This window comes from Homalodisca vitripennis, chromosome 8 (assembly GCF_021130785.1).
Source record: "Homalodisca vitripennis isolate AUS2020 chromosome 8, UT_GWSS_2.1, whole genome shotgun sequence".
In the NCBI taxonomy this organism is placed as follows: Eukaryota; Metazoa; Arthropoda; class Insecta; order Hemiptera; family Cicadellidae; genus Homalodisca; species Homalodisca vitripennis.
Window position 1 is genome coordinate 117375936 of NC_060214.1, and position 21499 is coordinate 117397434.

Sequence of the window (21499 nt, forward strand, 5' to 3'; positions counted from 1 at the left end):
TTCCCAATAAGGTAATAAAAAAATCTTTCTCTTACTCAGAGGATAACTAAACTCTCTATTACTCAAGAGGATAACCCAACTCTTCCCAAACAAATAACAACACAACTCTCCTAAATTTTCTAAAATTATTTTCTAAAAAATTAAAAATTTGCTAATCAGACATTAAAAATATTCTCTATTCATATATTCAGACCTATAATTTCCCTACTCAGAAGACAACAAAACCCTTCTCAGCGTATAAAAACCTCTAGGCGAACACACAATTAATACCCTCCCAAGCAACCCTTGCCCCTGAGGTAATTTATAACCAAGTCATCCACCACAAACAATAACTAACCGGCAATAAAAATGACAACCCAGCGGGTGGGTAAAAGCGGCCGATCATCCCTCATAAAACACCCTTAACCTCATCTCCGGATGATGAGGGTCCGCATGTTAATGAGCGGAGGTCATGACCAGCAATAGTCCGGCGCAACTGATCAATGAGGGGGTGAGTCAGTCCACGTCACCGCGTCACGCGAGAAACCCTAACCGTCGATAAACAAATGGGGTGGTGGCGCCGAAGTGGCCAGACCTTCGAGGGAGGACGGACTCCACTCCATCTCTCTGTCGCTATAAGTCGGACAGGCTCCTTGAGTCCCTCTATCAGATCCGTCCGACCCTCCCTACTGTCTCAGTTTACGGAATTACTGTCTCATTTTACGGAATCACATCTTCTCTGCGACTCTGGGTTCGTGTTATTTATTGCTTTTAGGCAATTCGAAATACCCACAATCCATTGGAACCAAGAAGTCTGACTGATGTAAAAAGACCGCCACGCAAAACCCACCGACATGCATCTACTTATCAAAACGGATGGGTTTGATCGCAACGGGCTACCACGGCAACTAAATAAAAGTTCAACAAAAATCAAGAAAGGTCCGCGACTATGCATTTAGCCAAGGCGAAAGGTGGATCCTAAAACACCAAAATTCCACCACATTCCTGATTTAACACTTTACAAAGTTGGTTATGTTCAGAACCCCCGTTTCCTAACTCCACGCTTTTAGCTGCCAACGACACTTTACACAGACCTTCGTTTAATATTCAACACTTCCAATCCAAGTAGTTGACAAAGAAAAAGGACGTTTACACTTTTCATAACCCAGATAACATTCGCCAAGAGTTGCATCATATTTAAACTCCAACAAATCGCACCCTTACTTGATCTTTTGGCTGACACCAAAATCAACTCTTTAACATCATCTCTTAAATCATCTCAGGTTCTGACGAGATCTTATCTGATCAGTTTCATCTCAAAATTGAGATCTCTAATCAACGGAAGTTGTGAACACAACAAATCATCCTACATATGTCAGGTGCAGGTCCATCTCTATAAATCCAGTAGACACAGAACACGAACGTAAACGGTCTCCATCCTTGGGAGAACGCGTTAGGGCGATTGAGACCTTTCATTTCGTCCCTTTATGGATTAGATGGACTTCAAGACAACTTGTGATCTCGCAATGGCCATAGAAACAGTGTTGAAAGTGCACTAGTAGCCCTCAGCAAAACCAAAGAAGACTGCAACCACATTAGATACCAAATCTCTCGAGCTCCACCAACCGAGTCCCAAGGACTACCCGAAGTGTCCTGGTCCTGGTTTTTGATGACGTCACTGACCACAATCGCTGCAATCATCCGCCGCTCCCAGCCACGACCACGCTTCTTGCCTTTCCTTGCCTCCGCTCACCTCTTCGTGGTGAGAACTCCTTCACCTCGAAGGAATCTTTTTAATAGAAATAGAGTGAACGGACCCTTTCGGTTCAGGACACTAAAGCCTATTAAGAACGTTTGCTAGGGTTTTCAGCACTCCATTCCGTGCAAGGAACTAATACAATTATTCCAATCATCAAAGGATCAAAGTCCCGATTACGTAAAATGACAGTCAATACAGAAACATTCCGGTGACTAGATACATAAGTTTATCCCACGACCATATGGCAAGAAAAACTGTACGTTATGCTCCAGGATAACGAGGACCTCAAGAAGTTTATGGGAAATTGGCTAAAACACCGAGATAAACAGTTCTTTGCGACTGGTATAAAAAAGCTTGTGGTCCGTTGGAACAAGTGCATAAATAAATGTTGAAGGAGATTATGTTGAAAAGTAATAAAAGTTTAGTTTTGTAAAAATAAATGGTTTCCTTTATAGACCTGTTTGTCTCTTTAATTATTGAATGACCCTCGTATCACGAGGATTTAAAGTATATTTTTCATTCACATCCAAAACAAGCGGCTTTCAGTTACAACTGCAACAATCAGATGTCAAATCGGTCAGGTGGCAAAATTTCCATCTGGAACAAAACATTGTTGCATGCACGCTTGACGAGAACCGCATTGGATACAATGTGAATAAGAGCTGTATAAAATTAAAACAAAAGATTTTTTACGTTTGTTTAACAAGGTACACTTTTTATATTCCAAATCCTGTTTGGTGTTATAACTGTAAAAATTTAATCAACTTTAGATTGGCATAACTAGTAAAATGGGTAGAACAATAAGACAAAATCTCGCTAATCAAACTTAGGAAATATCTATATTCACTTCGACACCTCTTTCACCCTCATTGAATAATAAATAAAGCTACTACATGGGTTCCTACCAAGAATTGCGTGCAGCTACTTCAGCAAGACAAAATTGCTACGTGTAAAGTCCAAAATCGAACACCGCCTCTAACATCAACACCTATCGATTACATACTGTCTGATTTAAAAAAAAAACACACACACAAATTTCAAAATGTCAACTTAATATTATTCGTCAACGCAGTGAAAAATTGTGTGTGCCTTGCCATCCACTAACTACGGTGGTTCAACTCAACCTCATGTGACTGAAATGTGGAGCGCTTCTCAACATATCTTCAAAATATTTTTGGTACAAAAAGAGCAAATCGAATCATCAAAGGGCCACTCCATAACAAACGTGCAGAGCGACTTTCTGTACTCTCGGTATCCTTACATTGCCCTCATTTTTCATCTTCAGGGTAATAATATCAAGCATCAATAACTTGAAAGATCTTCTATCAATCAGTGAACGTCACAGATAGCCATCAAGGGCGGTGACTTACGCAATCTTAAGAATCATCTAACGCTTTCCGTATGTGACATCTTTTACAAGGTCCCCTTTTCTTAAACAATTCTCCAGAGGAATACAAAACGTACAATAATACCTTTGAATCTTTAAGAAAAAATATCTAAGCGAGTTCTTGCTTGAAAACAAATTTGACAGCATTCGGGAATTACTGGCTACCTGATTGGATAAATCAAACGTTTTGTATTATGTTTAAAAAAATAGTAAGTCCTTAAGGTGTGCTTCCGGGGTGCGCAAAAGGTTCTTGAGGCTTGATCGCATGACATCAGGCCGCCCCATAGAAGAAGAAGAAGTATACTGACAACTGATAATTATGCGTCATATATTTATTTGAAATTAAAAACTATCTATGTCTAAGTATACGTGAATCAACGACTACCGTATTTCTCGAGTTTCCTTGTAAGATTTCTACCTCCTAAAGAAAGGCCTTCTCCAGAACTATTAATTCTTAGACGTGTTACGCTTCGCTCTCTAAATTATTCAGACCATTCCGAGAGCGACAAAGAAATAACGAAGCGGGAAACCACAAAGAAACCAGACTAGTGGAGCTAAACTGTTAAACTTATTTTGGTACAAATACGAAAAATTGTGAACCCATCACAGAGTGACGGAGCACGCAACACACACAACACTTGGAAGAGTTATCGTCGGTTGATTTAAACACCGAGCGAAGATTTCCTGTTGCAAATTGGTTTGGCTAATCAATCAATCAAATGATTTCAATCGGATTCGCTTCAAAACGACCACACTGGAGGATGGGGGAGATGGGGGAGGCGCGACCTCCAGCCCGCTTGCACCAGATAACGCTAATGTCTGTTCCATGTCGACAATATTCGGTGATTTGGCTTGCGACCCACATTCTACATTCTACATTCTACGCTCGGCAGCGGCGTGGTGACGTCTCCTTCACTTATATTACAGACACTCACCGACAATTCTTAAACAATTCACGTACGTCAATGAAGGAGCAGGAGGATTTCGACACATGGGCCCCTCTGTAGGTTTTCACTGTTTATATTTGGGGGTTTCGTTAAACCTGTAGTTACATTGATTCTTTAACGAGCGCTAATTGAATGTCGAAGGAGAGCAAAAACGTTCACTATCCAATGTTTGTTTTTATTTTCGCATTCAAAAACTAAAAGTCATGAGTGCATCAAGGGAAATACACAATTTTGTCCAATAAGTTCAATTTTAAAGCACGAGGCCTTTCAGCATCAAAGACGCCAACCATCGTCAGATCTTTCATTAAAAAATTAAAATTCTTGTAAATTTGTCACTTTTTGTTACTAAATTAGTTTTTTTCCAATAAGAAGAGATCCTTAGTCAACCAATTGACACAGTTTATTTTAAATGCAGGCTACAAAATTATTGCTTATAAAACGCATTACAAACCGTGATTATTTCTTTACATTGCTGTTATAAAATCATTAATACAAACATGAAACAATATGAATGTTGTGTTCACGATTATTAGGCTGATACATCAATGATACAAATTATTTGAATATTTACCGAGCGAAAGATACACTGGATCGTGCAATCACGACCAGAAATCATACAAACGGACACATTAAAGCCGGCATGGGGGGTTCATCTAATCCTCAACTGTTAATAGCTGTGGGGAGGGGTCGGCGGAGAGCGGAAGGGGTGGAGGGTGCAGCAACACGTGACTCATCTCACACGCCGCGGGGGTGGAACATACAACAGCAGCTGATGAGGCAATAACCCTTGACAAACAGCTGATCGCTGATTTATTCTTGGGAGAATTTTTTATCGTCGTCACTGTTCGGCTAAACTCTCCAATCGTATCACTTGAATCGCGTGTAAAAATGAACGTTTCCAAAGAATAATATAGGATTTTGGACATTTCCCTACGTCATATATGTATGTTACAAAAACGTTTCGAGGATTTAGATCTACCCTCTTCATCAGGTGAACAAATAGTTAGTACAATAGAAAATAAAAATAACAAACATTTAACGTACGAAAGATTAACTATTCCAAAGGAAAATAAGAGTTTGAATATTTTCCATCGTCATATATGTATGTTACACAATGTATAGCACAACGTTTCGAGGATTGAGATCTGCCCTCTTCATCAGGTGAGCAAATAGTCAGTACATTACAACAATAAAGAAAAATAACATACTTTAAACAAAGAAGTACTCCAATTGGTAATGTACGTAGCTTAGAATATTGTTACATGCAAAAAAACAACTAGAAAGTGTTTAATGGACAAGTATTTTTTTATAGTTTTGTCACAACGATGTTCATAAAACACGACACTTATTTTTTTAAAAGAGACTTGGTTTGTAATCTTTTAACTTAATCTTTTTATCTTTTATCTTATCTTTTTATTATTTTATCTTTTAAAACTTTATCAAATTTATAATATGAAAATATTGTAACGTAAATATTATGCGCTATTATTGATATAGTGTGTGTCAAACAATAATTGCTATCGTCACTTTCTAAGTTCAGAATATATTTTGTAACATACAGCAAATTGTAGCAACAAACATTTTATAATTTTCTAATAATACAAAACATTAATAAAAACCATATTACTGTTACTTCAATATTTAGTAATATTAAGAATTAATTTATAAATAAAATTTGTAAAAATCAAATTGACCGGTTTTATTCTACGACTAGTATTTAAATTATTACTTATTGAAAGTGGTCACAAAATTTTTATCTCGCCCTAAAAAGGGTCACAATAAGTCCATAAGCCAATAATCTGTAGATGGATTATGCCAATCAGAGGTAAATATAAACACGTAACTCTTGCACTAGAAGTAATACTATTGCAACAGCAAAAGTTTTCTTCATAAGTTATTTCTCAAATCTACGGGAGATTAGTTCCATTTCAATTTATCAACTCTTGGGTTATGACGCAAATGAATTTTGAGATGAAAATCTCATAACTATTAAAAATTTAAAATTGTGTCGAATTTGTTCTAATCGTTTCCAGTTGTAGACTATTTGTGTACAATTTTGGCTGATTCAAGTTAGGCTTCAATAATGTACGTGGAATTTTAAAGGAAATTCCACAAATATATACACAGTTGCCAGGTACCCTTAGTATTGAGCGATCGTGAAAAATAATTATCCAATTCGTATTTAAAAAATGACAGTGACCCCACTCACAAAAACGTCTTCGGTTTGCAGTTTGGATTATGAGCAAAAAGAAAAAAGTAAATGCTTGAATATGCCCAAGGGGGCAGTCACTGGATTAATTGCTGGCTCATCTAAGTTACAAATTTGCCGTATTTTGGGTAAATTTTCCTCGGACCAAACTGCATTTCGGGTTAAAAACAAGAATTAATATTACCGCGACAATTTTCTTTCATTACGAAGCGAATTGTTGCGTACTTAAAAAAACATAATCGTGGAAATTCACATAAATAATATGTACAGTATTAGAGCTAGCTACGTAACAGTGTTTCAGTTCAGTCGATAACTACAAGTAAATAAACATTTATGAATTTTTAATACTCATCCCCATTCATAGTTAGGTTAATCACACTTGTGGCAGAGTTACCTGGTCCGACCGAGAGTTAGCCATAGTGAAATGACCTTGAGTCCCCCGCCTCCCCCCCATACGAACAATGTCAAACCTTATGCAGATTTACCCCCTTACTTTTAGTCGCAGAATTATGTGATTTGTGGGGGAAAAGGTATAATAAATACACATCCAACCGCTTTTTAATTATTTAATAATTAAATTAAACAGTTTAGATTTATTTTCAGAATAACCAATAAAAATATGAGGAAACTAAAAAGCATTTGGATGAGTAAAAGGACGTAACTAGGAAAAAACTTTGGGGGGACAGAAAGTAAGGCCCCATTTTGTTCCTTAAACAGTTCTTGACCCGTTTCAACGTCGAAAACGATCTTTCAGTAGTACATGTCATTAATACTGAATTATTTGAATAATAATAATCGTTTACTAAAAAAGTAATTGACAGAATTAAAAATTGGGGAGGGGATCCCGACCCCTTAGACCCCCTCGATAGCTACGGCCTTGGATGAGTATTAATTATAGATGAGACATCTCCCATAATTGTACGACTAAAAATAAGGGCGTAAAAGTGCCTACTTTATGTACCAGGATGAGTACAAAATAAAACATATATTTGGTACGAAATACCAAAGGGCCACAGCATCTTGCACCACCCGCCCACACAGTGTACAGTGTATGATGAGTCATCTTCAAATCGATGTCGACCTAGTCTCTAACGTCCATTGCTTCGTAGAATCCCGTTTCTTGGCACTCCACATTTTTAGTACTGCAGTGTATCATTAATTTCTTATCCTAATTTATTTTAGTATGTTTATCAGCACAAACTGTTAAGTATACATTTATTTTTATACTATCGGGGGTGGGGTACGAGCCAAAAAGTGCATCTATTGGCATGCACAAATAAATAAAATCAAGTTGTGAAACTTGTTTTTAAAATTAATAATGAAATAGATATCTTACTGAAATAGAAGTTTTTAGATAGTAACCAAATAGGGTTACAGTGCTAATACAGGGTGACTTACTACGCCATAAGACGACTTTATAACTTATAAGCGACAATATATATAACAAGCAAATTTTGTACACCGTAATCGATAATAGTAAGCTACTTTTCTGTGTACATGGTGATCGAGTGTCACCTTTGGGGGACGGTCCGTCGGGGTAAGAAGAAAATCTTGAATGACAGCCTATGTTGAGTCGTACATCATTTTAAAGGTCTGGTTGAACTGAAGGCAATGCCGCAAACCGGACTTCAAAAGGTTGATCCAGTCAGAAGAAATTGTTGTTTAAAGTTTGTAAAATTTTAAAGATCTGGTTGAACTGAAGGCAATGCCGTAAACCAGACTTCAAAAGGTTGATCCAGTCGGAAGAAATCGTTGTTTAACAGTTTGTAAAAGGTTCAATACTTTGTAAATAGGAAATTGTACTGTACCTGTTACAAGTTGTAGGGAATACTTATTTTAGTGAACTAATTTTAAAGTAGGGGCACAAAATGTTCCCTTCCGGCTGTAATTCGATCACCAAGTACACAGAAAAGTAGTTTACTATTACCAGTTTCGGTATGCCCAATTTGGCTGTGATATCTATTGTCGTTTAAAAGTTATAAAATCGTCCTAAGACTTAATTGCCACCCTGTATATTAAAAATTTGGGGAAATTTCTTAAAATTAAACTTACGCTAAAGTTTAGTAAACACTTTTTTAGGTTGAAAAACTTTAGTCAAAAATGGCCAAATTGAATACAGAAAAGTCTTGCACGCGAAATTAAAAGTCTCCGCAACAGCGATGTCTTGAAGCTGCAAGGGATAGTCAAATCTATTACGGCAAATATGGTCGAATAAACAATGTTTTGTACTTTGCAGAAATATACTGTTACTGATGAACTTATTAGGATAAAAGTAGTTGACCCAAGCATTCCTCAGCTGCAGATGCTAGAATTCAGGAAGTGAGAGATGATCTTCCGGAAGTTACCGGAAGCAGTTAATTATGTTCACAGTGTAACGGAAAGTAGGCACTGGTTGATCACGTCGCCTTCTCCTTCCGGCCAGTTACCACTTAATTGCTGGCAGGAGAGGAAACATTTAAATCGAAATTTAACTAATATCGGTGCATAGGTATTTTTACAGAACGGACGAAATGAGATGTACATGAGCAATAAAATATTTAGATCAGAGTTTGTTAATATTTAGACATATTAAACGTGTAATAATACTGGGATGAATAATTTCTAAGAATAGGGAGAAAGGCAATTGGATCAAAATAAATTTATAATCAATATTTGTGGCCATAAAGTAGCTATGGTAGGAAGGGTTGATTCCAAGTGAATGTTGAGTTAAGGTCCAATTTACCTTCCTCTTTTAGTGCAGCCTCTGGAATCTGGGGTCATGTTCGTCTGAAGAGATCCAAAAAAAGTCGGCGACGAAGAAGAAGCTCAAAATATTACACTATATCTTGTGTCTCTGATGTCGAAACGATGTAATAAATTCAATTTTAGCTTCTTCGTCGCCGACTTTTTTTGGATCTCTTTAGACGAACATGACCCCAGATTACAAACGCTGCACTAAGAGGAAGGCGAATTGGATCTTAACTCAACAATCACAAATATTTGTGAGTGATAAATTACTATAATGAATTGGAGCAAGACAATCACATATTGCAGTACTGTAGTATGAAACCCTGCAGTACTATAGCATGATACATAGCAGTAGCATAGTATTAGATATTGCCGTAATATAGCATGATACATTGCAGTATTTTAGTAAGGGACATTGCAGTACTATAGTATGAGACATTGCAGTACTATAGCAAGAGACATTGCATTACTATAGCAAGAGACATTACAGTAAGTTACTATAGCATTAGAAATTGCAATACTATAATATGAGACATCATGGTACTATAAATAGTAAAAGACATTACAGTACTATAGCATGAGAAATTGCAATACTATAGTATGAGACATCATGGTACTATAGTATGAGACATCATGGTACTATAGTATGAGACATTGCAGTACTATAGCAAGAGACATTGCATTACTATAGCAAGAGACATTACAGTACCGTAGCATGAGAAATTGCAATACTATAGTATGAGACATAATGGTACTATAGCAAGAGACATTACAGTACCGTAGCATGAGAAATTGCAATACTATAGTATGAGACATAATGGTACTATAGTATGAGACATTGCAGTACTATAGCAAGAGACATTGCATTACTATAGCAAGAGACATTACAGTACCATAGCATGAGAAATTGCAATACTATAGTATGAGACATAATGGTACTATAGCAAGAGACATTACAGTACCGTAGCATGAGAAATTGCAATACTATAGTATGAGACATAATGGTACTATAGTATGAGACATTGCAGTACTATAGCAAGAGACATTGCATTACTATAGCAAGAGACATTACAGTACCATAGCATGAGAAATTGCAATACTATAGTATGAGACATAATGGTACTATAGTATGAGACATTGCAGTACTATAGCAAGAGACAGTGCATTACTATAGCAAGAGACATTACAGTACCATAGCATGAGAAATTGCAATACTATAGTATGAGACATCATGGTACTATAGTATGAGACATTGCAGTACTATAGCGAGAGACATTGCATTACTATAGCAAGAGACATTACAGTACCATAGCATGAGAAATTGCAGTATTATAGTATGATACACCCTTGCAAGCCTGGGTTGTGGTACTTAGAACTGTGACATATTATTTAAACTTCGCATGAGTACAGAAGATTATTTCCTTGCCACAACACTAACATTAAAATTATTAATTGAGATCTGTTTACATTATCAATAACTAATAAAGGTACACAGCCGGGCCTGCAAAGGATATGTCTGGTACTAAAGTGAAAAATAAGGCAGCAAAACATGACATATCCACACTTATCAAAATTATCGTAATCTTGACTTAGACATGATTGTTTTTTATTTGACATTATTTTCTTCGAAAGTGATGTTAAGCGAACAGTCGAACACTGAGGGAAAAAAATACTTGAAACGCTGAAAACCGCAATGTGCACACAAGAACCCTTTGCATGTAACAGATACAAGTGACAGACGAGGGGGGGGGAGGGTGCTCGGGGCTGGAGGGCGTAAACAGCGGAGAGGTTACCGCGGTCAAAAGGCTGGCCCTGTAAACAGAGCGACAAGAGGCGTTTTTGAATATTTGACGAGAGCCGGCTTTGTGTCACGGCGGGGCATTGTGTCAGGGATAACTCGCCGCGGGCCTGTGCCTGCAGCCACTGACGCGCCATTGTACGTACTTTCGGCGTGATCGGTGCTTGAATATGCTATCAGTGAAGATGGGGCGCAGTTTTGGGGTTATTCCACCCCCCCACCCACAGAGGTCCCACCCTATACGTTAAAAACGTTCTTTACTGAACCGACATATTTGTCATGTAAACTCACGCAATCCTCATACGTAGTACATGTTTACATCGTCGGATCGAGGTTGAATAGAGGAGCGTGCCTCAGTGCTCTACATACTTGATCGTGCTCCACATTACGAAGTGACGCATGGAAAATGTAGCTTCTGTTACATTAAAACACATTTTATGTCAACATGTACTATCTTTTGTTTAGTTCTGTGGCCAACAAGTTGATTAGAAAATTGTGTACATCGATTAAATTTCTAAGATGATGTGCGAATCATTTATATTTGTGACGTGTTTATGTGGAAAACCGGGGAAAGATATTTTCGATTTTTATCTGAGCTCCTTTCGCGACAAATACTTTCAATTTCACACCCTTTTTCAGCGTTATATACAAAATGAAACCCCATTATGGGGTACTGTGAGGAGGCATATTGTATTGTCCAAGCATGAAACCCAGTTCAACGTGAAATCGATAAGGGATTCGCCATAGAGATGAGACCCATCGTCAACCCGCTGTAGTGTTAGTCGAGGTTACAAAGGGAATAGGAATTAAAAGGGTAAGAAATACAAAGTTTAAAATTTTTAACGGTATCATTTTTCTAGCTTGACCAACCCGAATACAGATAAATAATCAGCACCAGCCAACGAGAAAACCTTGGCTCACTATGGTGACTGTTAATCAATCTGTATCGTTGTGATATAAAACTACCAGACACTTTAATAAATCAGTTTAAGTTAAATCAGCATAAACAAACGAGAAAAGCTGACTGAAAAATGACTATTAGAGTGTATTGTTGGCTGACGCCGATCTCGTAAGTACTGTTTTTGTCTGTCAGTTGTTCATAATTATATATTGATAAAATAATATAACTTAAGAACAGATCTATCAATTGACATTTTAACCCTTTTGATACCTTCCTGGATAGATACCGGCCAAAACTACAGGATCTGACGATCGACCTATTTCTCAGAAAACATTACCCCGTCGTGACTACTAGATCATACGCTTATACAATAAATAAAAAAAAATAAAAATATAAATAACGTCTTTATTCAGCAAGCGTTCTTCAAAGTTACAGACTCTGATTTACAATGCAACTGTCTATCAGTCCCTGGACTACTTGCAAAGACGATATCATTGGCTAACCAGGAAACACGATACCGATAAGCTAAGCTAAGCGTCGTGTAATTGAATTGTCCAGCCAATGTTGCACGTGATCACGTGTAACGAACCGATAGTTCCGTTGCACTCGATTAACCCATCGTGTGCAATCAGCTGATGCGGACTCGTTCCCTACTTTTCGTTGGATTCCAGTCGTTGATCGCTTGCAAAGCTTTCAACAGCTATCTGCCACAACTATCAACGGATAGTTCAGAAGAGCTAGTGATATCCACAACTTGGCGATCTTGGTTGTAGGTGATAAGAGTAGATTAGACGAAGTTCAGATGGAATCGAGGAAGTGCTGTGGGGTAGTAGGAAGAAGTTTAATGGTTTGGGTGGATTCGGATGAGTTACGGACACCTACATCCACACACACGGCCCTCTCTCTGCACATCGCACAAACACTATCTGATGACACCGACATTAAGCGAGAAACTAATTCCCCGCCCACACTATCTGTTACACATGAGCGGAAGTGTAGGCGTCGACTGGGGAGGGGAGTCTCGCTAATTAGGGAATGTAGAATGGATGATGCAGCGGTAAAGTGACAGCGAGCGTGGGCTTCAGTTCCGGCCTTAGCCGGTTCTGTACCCCTGCAGGTCGTCGTCAGGTTCTGTAACTACTCCAGACGTCTGTGGTGTGGCAGTCGCTGACAGAGGAAGTACCTAATTCTGCTTAATCTGGGTTCTACCGTAGAATGCAATAATCCTGTCAACTGTAGCTACACCACCGTTTACGTGCTCTTCTTGTATAAGAACTACTCAACCTGTTACAATCCGAAAGAACGTACCTGACGACGAAGCATCGAAGGACACGACAGAACATACCTGACGATGGAGCATCGATAGAGCTGACAGAACATACCTGACGATGGAGCATCGATAGAGCTGACAGAACATACCTGACGATGGAGCATCGATAGAGCTGACAGAACATACCTGACGATGGAGCATCGATAGAGCTGACAGAACATACCTGACGATGGAGCATCGATAGAGCTGACAGACATGAACATACTGACGATGGAGCATCGATAGAGCTGACAGAACATACCTGACGATGGAGCATCGATAGAGCTGACAGAACATACCTGACGATGGAGCATCGATAGAGCTGACAGAACATACCTGAAGTCTTTCTCAAAATGGCTAACCTCCTTCCCGGATCAGTGACTTTACTACCCTTCAACCTCTAACTCCAGAACCAATTAAGTTCTTCCTTGGACCAAGCGGAACCGATGTACGAAATTTGATGTCCCTGGGATATTGATGTCAAGAATTCTTACTGGATACTGACCTACTGACTAATTTTTTCTCCCAAGAGTTAGTGACTTTCCCGGACTGTGACTGCTGCCATCTGACCTTTAGATTCAATTAATAAACCGAGGTCGTCCTTTGGCTAATGGGAATCGTATAAGCAAAGACAAGACTTGCCGAAGGCCCTGTTGGCTTCTTTCAATATTTTAAATGGCGTAGGTATATATTTAGGAACGAAATAACTTTCCGATTAATTTATCTCAAATTGTACGTCTACGGTGAACGTGTCTTAGTACAACTAATTCTACTGATGCTTTATCTTCACAAATAAGGGTTTTAATCACACCCCCTCCTCTCTTTGCCAAGAGCAGGCTCCCCTCTCTGCAAATATTTACCAAAACGTTCTCTCCCCCCCCTTCTTCATGAAAGACACCACTTAGCCTCCAACGGTGTGGACGCCCCGAAACCGACACCGACCCGGGGAATGGAAATTGTCCACTTTCCAATCCAGAAGCTGGGAACAGCGACCTCACGTTTGTGAACTCAACCGATCTCCTGACTGCTACCCAAGTTTTGCATTATGGTGCCGAGAAATAAAGGATATTTCGCGAACAGGAGCGATAAATTACCCCGGACGCCCAATTAAGAGTGGAGAATCTGAGCCAGAAAAATTACGGCGGAAGAAAATACTTTAAGCCGTTTATCCGGATACTCCCGGCCGCAGCTCCATCACAGCGACAGGCGGCCGGGCGCGGGATTAACCTCAGGATATTAGATCCGATAAAGTGAGTCCGTGCCTGGCAAAATAATTACCCACTTTGCAACTTCAGAGAATAAACCACGCAGACCGGTTTACTCTCAGGACTGCCGTCTTACAATTCACCCAGATTGGTGTAAGTAAATTTACACGCCAGTTTTTGTCAAATGTGTTTATTGTCGATCACGGAAATTTTCCTATTAAAAGCAGGAATATCGCCTTCTCGCGCCTACTGCGAATTACTGACCCAGTAACCGGGGATATCCAGTTTGTACTACTGAAAACGCTTTACTAGTGCGCTGAACAGGTCTTAGACAGAATAACACGATCTCAATACATTTGCCATCGTTATATGTTGTAACAAAGGGTATAATAGAACGTTTCGAGGATCGGAATCTATCGTCTTCGTCAGGTCGGGGAGGTAATTATACTTACAAAAATAAAAAACCTCTCAGACCTGACGAAGAGGATAGATTTCTATCCTCGAAACGTTGTGTTATGACGTACCTGTCATTCAATAGGAAATCTGGAGGTAGGCCGTTGGTAACTGATAGTTCGTATATCTTTTTGTAACATACACGATGGCAAATGTCCGAAATCATGTTATCCTTCCAAATCTTCCTTCGCCAATAACAAAGTTCATGTTACAAATATAGAAGATATAACATTACGTTTTGAGAACTCTAACATGATCTACAGATTCTTTTGACACCTGAGGAAAATGATGGATTTTAATCCTCGGAACGTACTGTACTATATTTCGGTAGTGTAAAACATATACACGATGAGTCAGATAATGTCACATAAACATATATTAAGAGAACAGTTAGAGCTTTAACGAGGAAACAAAATGCACCCCCTAAATCATACACAAGGAATCTAGTTCAAATCAGGGTTGCTACAGGAGTCCAATAATGAAATTCCCTGACTTTTCCCTGATTTCCAGACCAAATTTTTCATTTTTCCCTGACTTTTTTCGACGCAATCCCCAGGGTTTTTGGCAATTAATGGGTAGGCCAGCCGAGCTGCGGCCCATATACCCATATACTGTACTATAGCTGCCTGCTTCATGCGCCGCGTCGTCTGCAGGCTTGGACTCGGCGCGGTGGCAGTAAGTTTATTTGTGTAAAGGGATTTTATATTTTTCCCTGACCAACGTCGAAATTCACTGACTTTTCCCTGACCTGAGACCGGATTCCCTGACTTTTCCCTGATTTCCAGTCCTGTTTTTTCCCCCTGACTTTTCCCTGACTTCCCTGACCTGTAGCATCCCTGAAAATCATTTCACACAATAATTGAAGCAACATTATGTGGAAGTCCCGGGATGGAAAGTTTTCAAATGTAAATATACATTGTACGTTGTTTTAAGCTATGTTCGACAGATTTTGTTTGAATACATAGTTTACCTTTTCAAAATGGCGGACCAAAACACAACAAATTTGGAGTTTTATATAAAACTCTGTATTTTATAAAGATTTAAAGACAATAAAGTGAACCCAGAAATCCATTAGTCTGCAATAAACGCCCATTAAAACGCCCAACCGCAGGCCGGTAACGGTAATGAAGTAGACGGTTGTTGAACTACAAGTGAGAACACCTCATTATACTAACAGCTGACCGGGGAGGACAGGAGTATCGTCTTGTAGCTCACTGCCAGCCCAACCGCAGGCCGGTAACGGTAATGAAGTAGACGGTTGTTGAACTACAAGTGAGAACACCTCATTATACTAACAGCTGACCGGGGAGGACAGGAGTATCGTCTTGTAGCTCACTGCCAGCCCAACCGCAGGCCGGTAACGGTAATGAAGTAGACGGTTGTTGAACTACAAGTGAGAACACCTCATTATACTAACAGCTGACCGGGGAGGACAGGAGTATCGTCTTGTAGCTCACTGCCAGCCCAACCGCAGGCCGGTAACGGTAATGAAGTAGACGGTTGTTGAACTACAAGTGAGAACACCTCATTATACTAACAGCTGACCGGGGAGGACAGGAGTATCGTCTTGTAGCTCACTGCCAGCCCAACCGCAGGCCGGTAACGGTAATGAAGTAGACGGTTGTTGAACTACAAGTGAGAACACCTCATTATACTAACAGCTGACCGGGGAGGACAGGAGTATCGTCTTGTAGCTCACTGCCAGCCCAACCGCAGGCCGGTAACGGTAATGAAGTAGACGGTTGTTGAACTACAAGTGAGAACACCTCATTATACTAACAGCTGACCGGGGAGGACAGGAGTATCGTCTTGTAGCTCACTGCCAGCCCAACCGCAGGCCGGTAACGGTAATGAAGTAGTAGTTGTTGACTACAACGTTTTCGAGAGAGAATTTCAGGTCAGCTGAAATTTTGATATGCTGTCTTTCTTGCTCTTTCGGTTGGAGTCCGGGCTATCTGGCGGTAGTGGTTGCGTTTATTAATGCGCATCTTACCTGCACAGGTAAAAATCCTGGAGCGCTTCGGCAAATGGACAACATGGCGTCAGTCTAAAGTCACATGTTTGTTTTGTGTTTGTGTTATTTGTGATGTTTATTTATTAATTTTGATACAATCGCCAGTGGTAAAATGAAAATGTGTTTCTGTAAAGGACATAAAGATAAAATCATTCTTTTCGTGGTTGATAAACTGACAGAATGCCAGGAAGTTTTGAATATACGTTTAAAATATAAATTAAAGTACCGTGACATTGAACTGCCTACTGAAATAAATGAGACAGGTGATTGGAGAGAGACAGTTTGAAGTGCTTTTTTTTAATTACACAAAACAAACATGTGACTTTAGACTGACGCCATGTTGTCCATTTGCCGAAGCGCTCCAGGATTTTTACCTGTGCAGGTAAGATGCGCATTAATAAACGCAACCACTACCGCCAGCCAGATAGCCCGGACTCCAACCGAAAGAGCAAGAAAAACAGCATATCAAAATTTCAGCTGACCTGAAATTCTTGTTTTAGAAACGTTGCTAGCTCCCGTACAATAGACGGTTGTTGAACTACAAGTGAGAACACCTCATTATACTAACAGCTGGCCGGGGAGGACAACCTGTTGTCGTTCTCTACCTACAGCTGATCTGTCCTTGAACATCCTTTCCTTCTATTCCTTCCGGGTAGTGGCTACTAATCGATTATACAGAATCGCCTTCGGTCACTTCTTCTACGTGACTGTAGATTCCCCAGCACAACTGTTAATATCGACCTTTTACTCCGAACTCTTCCGTATGGTTCTTCATGTATAATAAGTATGGGGTACATTATACATTTTTTATTCCACCAAATATCAAACTAACTACATGATCATAATATGTGAATTTACGGTTTATCTGTGCATTCGATTATACTCTACCAGTTGTTAAAAACGAACTGAACAAAATATTAAAGTTCCAACAAAGACAAATAGCATTCTCCACTTTTCACGTCATTAATACAGACCAACTTGTCGACTTGTGGGGAATAGCTTGCAACAGATGTGCCGCGCGAAGGACGCGATAATCTGTATCTACGAGCCACGAGCACGTGGTGGAGCGAAACACAAAAGACAAGACGGTCCGGAACATATTGTTCAGTTCCGGCCATTGACTGTTGATGTTGGGCCGTGAAAACGTCTTTTACAAATGTGACTAAAATATAGAACAAATCCAACCTCTTACAACTTAGACATAACTTGTTACAACTGTGTAATCGTGTGTTATAAAACATGGGATGAAATTAGAACCACACACCGTACATTTAGAAAACCGTACTCTATACCGCCAGGCTATTCTATACAAATTAATTTTTATCTCACAAGAAAGTAAAAACTGTTCCACGATAAAAATCATTATTAAGGATTTCGGTAACTGCACGCTTAACGTGGATATGGAGGGAAGAGTTGATTCAATGTGAATGTTGAGTTGAGCCCAAGTCCACCTTCCTCTTAGTGCAGCGTCTGGAATCTGACGCTGTCACAGACTTGACTCCTGGAATCTGGAGTCATGTTCTTCTGAAGAGATCCAGAAAAGTGCGCGACGAGAAGCTCAAAATGAACTCTTCACGTTAATTCGACATCAGAGACCTAGACCACAAAATATAGTCAAATCCAGGTGTGAAGAAGTATTCTCATTGTCTCATCAGGTCGTAACTGAACTGAAGCTAAACTCAACATTCACATTGCACGCTTATTTATTTCCGCCATATAGAAAATAAGTAAAAGGAAAGTTTTGTATTCATTGAATTATCTATGTGAAATCAAGCGATGAATAAATTAAAATAAAATAATATTCTATTTTCAAGATTTATATATTTTCATGTTTTTACATTACGCCTCGAACTACGTCGCCTAGAAATCGTTTTGTTTTTTTTACAATTTTCAAATTCAAATATTTTGGTTTTCTGCAAATCTGACAACTCCCCCCCCCCCCCCCCATCACAACGCCACAACCTTGAGAGAGGTTCGGCTGGAAACCACGCAGTGACGAAGCGGTAGCGGCAGCTCGACACCATGTGTGTGTGTGTGTGTGTGTGTAGGCCATTGCGAATGTTTTGACTACACAAAAGGCGCGAATACGGTCACGTACATCGCACGTCACGGCTTAACACCTCTGTGCGTCCATCGACCACGAGCTGGAACAGCTGGCGGGGGCAAAGTCACACCGCGTATCGCGTAGCAGGCTTCGCTCAAGTTGCGTGCAAAATTTCTAGTATACAGCTCATGGCATTAGACTACAACGTCACGTGTCGTCCTCGCCAAAAAGGGAGCAGAGTCCATTATGGTGGGGCCAGAGACGGGTTGCGGGATAGCAAAGCTCTTGTAAAAGATTGGTAAAAGAGGATATGCAACCTTAATTGGAGTAGGGCCTCAGGATTAAGACAATCTAAAATGTGAAGTTGACACACAACATGGTGGTTGTGATTCCTGACTTAGGCGTGTCACAATACTTTGGTATGATTTGTTTATTTTAACCTACTTTGTAATTATGTATTGGGTTAGTTTTTTTACCTGAAGAAGAGATCAGATTGCAGAAGTCGAAACGTAGTGTTACTGATTTTTTGTTTCACTGAACGATGGCAAATGTCCGGTAAATTCCTGCTTCCTTCACAATCCTTTCATCGTCAAAAATAAATTTTAAACAAAGAATCTAACGTGTTTATCTCTCCTTATGCTAGAGGGTGGACATCTCTCCTATATCAAAGTAAAGAGGATATAAGGAAGATTATAGAGATACTGACAGGACATGGCCCTTCTTAGGAAAACATCTCATGAGGGTGGCCCTTAGTCAGACTGACGAATGCAGACTCTGCGGAGAAGAGGAGGAATCAGCGGAGCATATTTGGCTATGCTGTCCTGCCGTGTCAAAAATTCGGAACAGATTCCTGGGAGCATATCTCCTTGAACTCCAAGGACATCAGAGAACAAGGGTCCTCAAATCTGATCAGCTTCTGTAAAAGTATCAGATTCTGAGAGCCAAAACACAAGTAAGGGAGGCGCAAAGGTCCTTTTAGGACTAAGTGCGGAGACAATTCATCTCTTTCCCTCAGGATAAAAAAAGTCACGTATTAAAATGTAATATCATTGTACTCGGTTTGTTTAAAAAACGCATTTACTCTGCGATATTCTCGTTGCCATCACGGTAACCCGTAAGATCAATGTAATTTTTAGCTAACGCTCGGCCAAAATTGCAAGGAGTGAGATGCAAAACGTAGTTGAACTTGATGTTAACTACGTAAAAACGAAGTTGTATGCAAAATTTAAAGTCAGAACGGACAAAACAGGAAAAAAATTCTAATCTCTCGCATCATAGGCTTCGCTAACGCTCAGCCAATGATGGGGTATTCGGACAGATAAGTACTCAATTGACCTGGAACTATTCGAATTGTAAGATGTATTTGAATATTTCGTCACTATTGCACCGATTGTAATAAGACACCCACACACACACACACACACTATATATGTAACATGTTCTCGCACCACACGACCCCACATACTGTACTACTCCATTCATAAATTACTCAATTAATTTAGATTCTAGACTATTAAACAACTGCGCACACTTAGGTAAACTAGTCGTTATTAATGTATTAACTTGGCAAGCTACCAACCGAACTAAATACAGGTACAAATGATGTAGGTTCAAATATTTACTGGAGAAATGCACATTTCCAGTAAAGTAGTTACTTAAGTTCAGAAATAACACATAACACTTACTACTTCTCCCTATTATGAACGAACACGCCCATCACGATTCCCTTAAAAGATTTTTTCAAATCGAATTTCAAAATAAAAATTCACCAATATCTTTTTACGCAGTCTTCTATTTCACTGTTTCAACTGAATCCTTCGAGGAATAATAGGTTTACGACATTTACAATTTCATTACAATAAACGAAACACAACGTTTCGAGGACTGGCATCTGATGTCTTCTTCAGCTATCAAGTAGTAAAACATAGTTGAACTATAGAAAATCCCACCACAGTCAAAACTAAAAACAAAAACAAACGCAACCTTAACCTAACACATCACGAGAAGCAAAATCTAACAATCACGAAACAACGTAAAAGTACGCAGCTGTACCACGTGACGCAAGCACCAAAACTGTCCGGATCAAAGTGATTTACTGCTAATTTTTGTTGTTACTCATTAATACGGCGAAGTAATTGCCATCTGTTGAGTTTATTAGTTTTTCCATAGTTATGCCTTTTGAATTTGACACCGGAAGAAGAAGACAGATGTCAGTCCTCGAAACGTCGTGTTTCTTTCATCGTAACACTTCACGGATGGAATATCTGTATTTCCCTTTCAAATGATCGATCACCATTAATGAACGGTGAAACTAATGGTTCAGCACTGAGCCTACAAGTAGTGCCAAGATGGCGGCGTCTACTGAGAACGCATGAGGTGCAGCATCCCTGGAATGCGCCGTGGGCAGCAAACCCGTTTCCGTTCGGTTTGTATCCTTGCAAGGCCGGGGCTGGTCCACGCTCCGTCAGCCTCTTTACTCCGCTCGAGTACACTCTTACTTCGACCGGTCCACTGAAGAGTTGTCCCGAGTGTCAGAAATTCTGAGAAAATATAAAACGTCTCTGAGATTAAATCGTTACGATTACACTGGATCTTGTTTCAGCTTTACTTCTGGCCAGGGATTAAGAAGCTGAGATCGCATTTGTCGCATTTTGCGAAACTAGCCGAGAAAATGCGACGCTCTAGAGAAAAGTCTCTCGTATAATCGCGACGAAAACGAGACACAACAAACCGCGAAAAGTATATAGCATTTTAGCATTGCGAGAGT

At 39.6% G+C, this 21499-nt stretch overlaps 1 protein-coding gene across 7 annotated transcripts in view; it reads right to left on the minus strand.

Annotated features, from left to right (window-relative positions):
- Window positions 1-21499, minus strand: part of LOC124367980 (protein spinster) — a 181824-nt gene that overhangs the window by 104684 nt on the left and 55641 nt on the right. The window lies entirely within an intron of this gene.